The sequence below is a fragment of the Hevea brasiliensis genome, chromosome 14 (assembly GCF_030052815.1).
Source record: "Hevea brasiliensis isolate MT/VB/25A 57/8 chromosome 14, ASM3005281v1, whole genome shotgun sequence".
Lineage (NCBI taxonomy): Eukaryota > Viridiplantae > Streptophyta > Magnoliopsida > Malpighiales > Euphorbiaceae > Hevea > Hevea brasiliensis.
Window position 1 is genome coordinate 3797505 of NC_079506.1, and position 6012 is coordinate 3803516.

Sequence of the window (6012 nt, forward strand, 5' to 3'; positions counted from 1 at the left end):
GCTACAAGAGTCAATTATGCCAAAACAAACCTAAATGAAATAGATAGCCAATGTGCCTCAAATAGATGGTGAGTAATGTACGGAAGATTATATTGTCAAACCCATATGCAAGCATAAAAGATCTAACTCTACTAATGTAACAAGCTTTTTTCAAAGAATCATTAGGTCTTTTTAAGGGTTGTAATGGGGTCAAATAGGGTAAAATTGTGGTTAACAAAGAAAGGGAATAAGGTAAACAAAATATGAGAATAATATTAATCATGAAACTCAAAGTGCATCTTTTTTTTTTTCTCAAGAGGAAAGAAATTCACAATAAATCTCAAGTGCTATCACAATAAAGGGACTACTTTTATAATATATTTTTTTATTTTGTATGCGTTCCTATTTCATGTCACACCCAAAATTACCTTTGGGATATTTTGGTGACTATTTTTTTTTATCAACTTTTCACAATTACTCTAGCACTTTTCAAGATGTTTCAATCCTCCAAGTTTTTTTTTTTTATCAAATTTTTTTTATGCACTTAATTGCTAAAATATTATTCTCATAAATAAGTGGTAGTGTTTAGGTTTAATGGCTAGGTAAATGATTTGGGTTCCAAAGAAATTAGGGAATTAAGGTTCAAGGGGGTTTGCAAGGGTTAAAATGAAATTAAGGTAGGTTAAGGCTAAATGTGAGGTTTAAAATATGAAGGAATGCCTAAATCATATTCTTATCAAATGCAAGTTAAAAATTTCGCTTTGAAAGATCTAAGATGCTTGTTCTAGGAATGGTGAGACGACAATGACCATTTTCTTCCTTAAAGGCTTATTCAGACACTCAAAACTCAAAATAACTAATCAGAATCTGCATACCTAGATAAATATATTAATTTTCAGCTATTAAGTAAGAGAAAGAATAATGCTTAAGACTTTGTACCCAGCTGGAACTTTCATTCCACTAACCATCTAAAGGCAAGTTGGATTGCTTGAATAAGTGGCGTGTGGAATTCAAAGACTGGTTTAAAAAAAAAAAAAAAAAAAAATTTAAGTGAATAAATGAAATGCATGAGTGTATAAATGTATAGTCAACCTATATGTAACTAAGTATGCATAACTAAATGTATGAAGCTATATGCAAGTGTATGTATGTGAATATGTACAAGTATGAATTAATGAGTATGTCACTATATGCAAGTGAAAAAGGAAAAATAATTTTTACAAAAAATTTACCCTCTCCCCCTTACTCAGAATGAACATTGTCCTCAATGTTAAAAGAGTGCAAGGAATGGGATAATTTGGCTATAAGTGCATAAAGAATTATTACCCTGTTGCATAAGCTATAGCACAACTTGTGTTGAAAGTGACACAAGCTGAGATGAGAATTGTTGCCTCCTTGAAGTGTAGCCAATTTAATTAAGTAAAATTTAGACAGCTGCTGCACTCATTGCAAAAGAAACAGTGCAATGGAATCCACTAAATCAATTAAACTCAAAAATTTGGAATAGGGAAGTTAAGCTCAAAAATATAATCATCAAGTGTAAATTCGAAGTAGCAAATCAAAGCAAGCTAGCAAAGTACTAAAGATTCAAAAGAAAAATGTACTTTATGAGGAACTAAAAAAAATACAGAATAAGTAAATGGTTCAAGTAAAAGAATAATAACACAAGCAAAATAGTAACTAAACAAGTTAAAAACACTAATTAATTAAGCAATGAAAATAAAGACATGAAATGTAAATTGAGAATAAAAGCTGGTCAGTCTGGTATGAGAATTTCTTTGCCCTTGCCATCTTGTGGAGGTGGTGGTGCTTTTGGTGGTTGCTGTGGAGAGATGATGCTCAAAATCAGTGCCTGGTTTGTTTCGATCTGCTCCAGCTTAGCTCGCATGACTTTCAACTCGTCTTGCATTTCAGCACTTCTATCCAAATATATATCAGCTAAATCCCTTAATGTTTGAAAAGAGACATCCGTCATTTGCCGAAAAGAATAGATCTCATCACTGAGATTCTCCATGAATGTCAGAAGAGTTGCCATGGATGGTCCAGAAGCTGTTGATGAAGCAGGTTGGGCAGCTAGTGGAGCCTGGCGTGGAGGTTGTGTAAAAGGCTACTCGGATGGTTTCTCAGATGCTGAGGAAGAGTTAATTGCAGTGGGAGAGCCAGGTGGTGGTGCGGTTGGTGCAGTAATTTCATACAGCTGGGTAGCCTCATTTTTGATACAAAATTTTTGGTTGGCCAAATGAGGTCCATCCAAAAATAGCAAACCAGTTGGAACAGCAGCACACTTGTGAACTTGAGGATTAAAGCCAAAATAATGTGCAATGGGTGTGACCGAACCTCCAAACACAATGTTACCAGTACCCCTAGTAGTTTGGCGGATCACATGACGGCAAAAATAATAACCAGGTGAAACTCTTTTACCAGTTTTTGCACACCACAAAAAGAATAAATCATACTGAGACATTGTGCCAACACTAGTTCCTCTTCCTAAAATTGTATTTGCAATTAATCTCTGAAGCAATCTCAAGGCATGACTCTCAATCTTAGAGGCCTTACTGTGCCCTGGTTTGAAAATACCTGCTGAAGGTGCAATTTACTGCCAAAATTCATACCCATTATAGTCCCTTTGGCTAGTAGGTATTTTGAGCAAACCATCAGGTGGAAAGCCGAATATATGGTGAAAATTATCCATAGACAGCACTCTATCTTGACCAAGGCATCTAAAATTGATTGTCAAGTCATTATCCAAGTCATTCTTATGCTTATTAGTGGATAGGGAGGCCATAAATTCCTGCACTAGAATGGGGTAAACCAGTTCCTGCTTATGTGCAAATCGCACCCAACCTAAAGCATCTAACAGAGTCTGCATTTCATCATATATCTTCAAGGATTTAAGTGTAAACACATCCAAATACCGAGTTTGAACCATTTTTCGAGCTTCGACTCTTACCTTATTTCTTTTCATTTTGGCAGTAGGTAATACCCAATGTCTAGCAGCAGGCAAAGAGGAAGGAATTGCGAAGTTACCTTTTGATGTTCCTGGGCGCTTGACCGCTGATTTTGGGATTCCATGGCAGACAGTAGGTGCAGCAGGAATTGGGGGCGGGACTGGGAGGGGTTGTGTTGCCGGTTTGGGTCGCTTCCTCTTGACGCTGCTTGTTGATTTGTGCGGCTTAATGCTTTTTGCCTTTTTCTTCTTGTATGTAGCGATGGGGGCACCACCAGAATGGGCCGCCGGTGAGTCGGCATTCATGGGCGGAGTGGTTTGGGGTTGCGGCGGCTGTGAGGAATGGGGAGGGGAGTTTTCGAAAGAGAGTGGGGAGTCAGGCATGGCGAAATGGAGGGAAGGGACTGAAAAAGAAGAATAATGTGAAGAAGTAGAAGAGGAATGGTGGGTGGTGGAGGTGACTGTGAAGACGAAGGTGACAGTGAAGAGGGGGGTGTCGAGGCTAAGCCGAGAGGAAGAAGGAGGGAATTGGTTCATCGGGTTATGGGCTTTGGGTTATGGGCTTTGGGTTTGGTTTAGTTAGTTTTTTTTTTTATATATCAAAATGGGTTAGTGGGCTTTCGGGCTTGGGCTTGTGGTAGCTGCTGGCCCATTCTGGTGAAGTGAGTTCTTATCCTGCAAAACAAACAAGCGACACAAGTTAGAACATAAGGATAGGGGTTGTGTCGGAAGTTGTGAAACAATCTGCCCAAAATGTGCCCAGCGAACACAAGCGACGACACAAGCAAAACCGGTTATGTCGCGGGTTGTGTAACAGTTTACCCAAAATGTGCCCAGCGAACACAAGCGACGACACAAGCAAAACCGGTTATGTCGCAGGTTGTGTAATCTGCTGCCCAAATTTGAACAAATTTCATAGCACCTAAAAAATTGAAACAAATTAGATTTCAAATGATTAAACTTTCATAACATGAATTCTAATTGTTCAACTTGTTATGTTCATCAAATACTTCATAAAAAAAATAATTTTTTCAAAGCACAAATTCACACATCCACATTCAAATAATTTTTTTGTTAAACCAAGATGACAAGGTTTGGAAAATTTTTCTCTTAAAATTAATAAAAAGGGCAATGAATCCAGCAATATGCACCAGCAAATACTCAACACTAGAAAGATGAAAATGGTAAGTGAACAAATTTAAAACTAAAATTTAAAGCTAAAATTTAAAGCTAAAACTAAAATAAAAAATTTTTATGCTCATTTGCTTGTAATGCATTGCATCCCATCTGCACAAGGAAATTAGAACAATGTTAAACTCTGAATAAGGAGTATGGAAAAACTTAAAACAAATACATATATGAAAGAAATAAAGAATCAATGAAAAATTATGAGTTATGCCCAAAAATGCTAAGTTTAGGTCTTTAGCTTGACCATACTCACTCAAGATTTTATGGAGAATGAGAGAGATAGCAGGTTGCTATCTTCTCAATTGGCTCACCAACTGAATAATGCCTCAACCTTTGCCCATTTACCTTGAAATTACCAGATATTTCACCAAAAATTTCCACAGCACCATGAGGGAAAACTTTCACAATTTTGAATGGACCGGACCACCTTGATTTTAATTTTCCTGGAAAAAATTTTAACCTTGAATTGAATAAGAGAACCAAATCTCCTTCTTTAAAGTCCTTTTTCTTGATATGCTTATCATGCCATTTTTTAGTTCTTTCTTTATAGATCCTAGCATTTTCATAAGCATCAAGTCTCAATTCTTCTAACTCATCAAGTTGCAAAAGTCTTTTGTGTCCAGCAGCTTGTAAATCAAAATTGATTGCTCTAATGGCCCAATAAGCTTTATGTTCTAACTCTACGGGCAAATGGCATGATTTCCCAAAAACTAACCTATAAGGTGTAGTTCCTATGGGGGTTTTGAAGGCTGTTCTATATGCCCAAAGAGTGTCATCTAATTTAAGGGACCAATCTTTTCTGGACTTGTTAACAGTTTTCTCTAAGATTTGCTTGATTTCTCTATTTGTGATTTCTATTTGGCCATTTATTTGAGGGTGATATGGTGTGGCAATCCTATGCTTTACCCCATACTTTCTCATCAATTTTTCAAATTGGTGGTTGCAAAAATGGCTACCACCATCACTGATTATGGCACGTGGGGCACCAAATCTGGTCAAAACAAATTTTTTCAGAAATTTCACCACAACTTTTGCATCATTGGTAGGTGTAGCAATAGCTTCTACCCATTTAGATACATAGTCCATTCCTACCAAGATATATTTATTCCCATAAGAAGATGGAAATGGCCCCATGAAATCAATTCCCACACATCAAACAATTCAACTTCTAATATGGATTGTTGGGGCATCTCATCTCTCTTAGAAATATTGCCTACCCTTTGACACCTATCACACTTGCTTACAAAGTCTCTCACATGTTTAAACATATTAGGCCAATAGAAACCTGATGTCAAGACTTTTTCAACAGTTTTTGAGACACTAAAATGACCACCATATTCAGAGGAATGACAATAGTAAATAACATCATTTATTTCTTCCTCTGGTATACATCTCCTAATTATTCCATCATTACATCTCCTAAACAAAAAAGGTTCTTCCTAAGAATAAAATTTAACATCATGCAAGAATCTTTTCTTTTGCTGCCAAGATAAATCAGGTGGCAAGGCACCACAAGACAAGAAATTCACAATATCAGCAAACCATGGAAGTGCAGATTTCAACACATACAACTGCTCATTCATAAAAAATTCATCAATTGGCACAATATCATCATCTTTATTTTCAGTTTTTATCCTAGAAAGGTGATCAGCCACCACATTCTCAACACTCTTTTTATCTCTTATTTCCAAATCAAATTCTTGAAGTAACAAAATCCATCTAATCAACCTAGATTTAGCTTCTTTCTTGCTCATTAAATACCTTATTGCTGCATGATCAGTGAAAACTATTACCTTTGAGTTGACCAAATAAGTATGGAATTTATTGAGTGCAAATACTACCGCAAGGAACTCCTCTTCAGTTGTAGCATAATTAACTTGAGCTTCATCAAGGGTTCG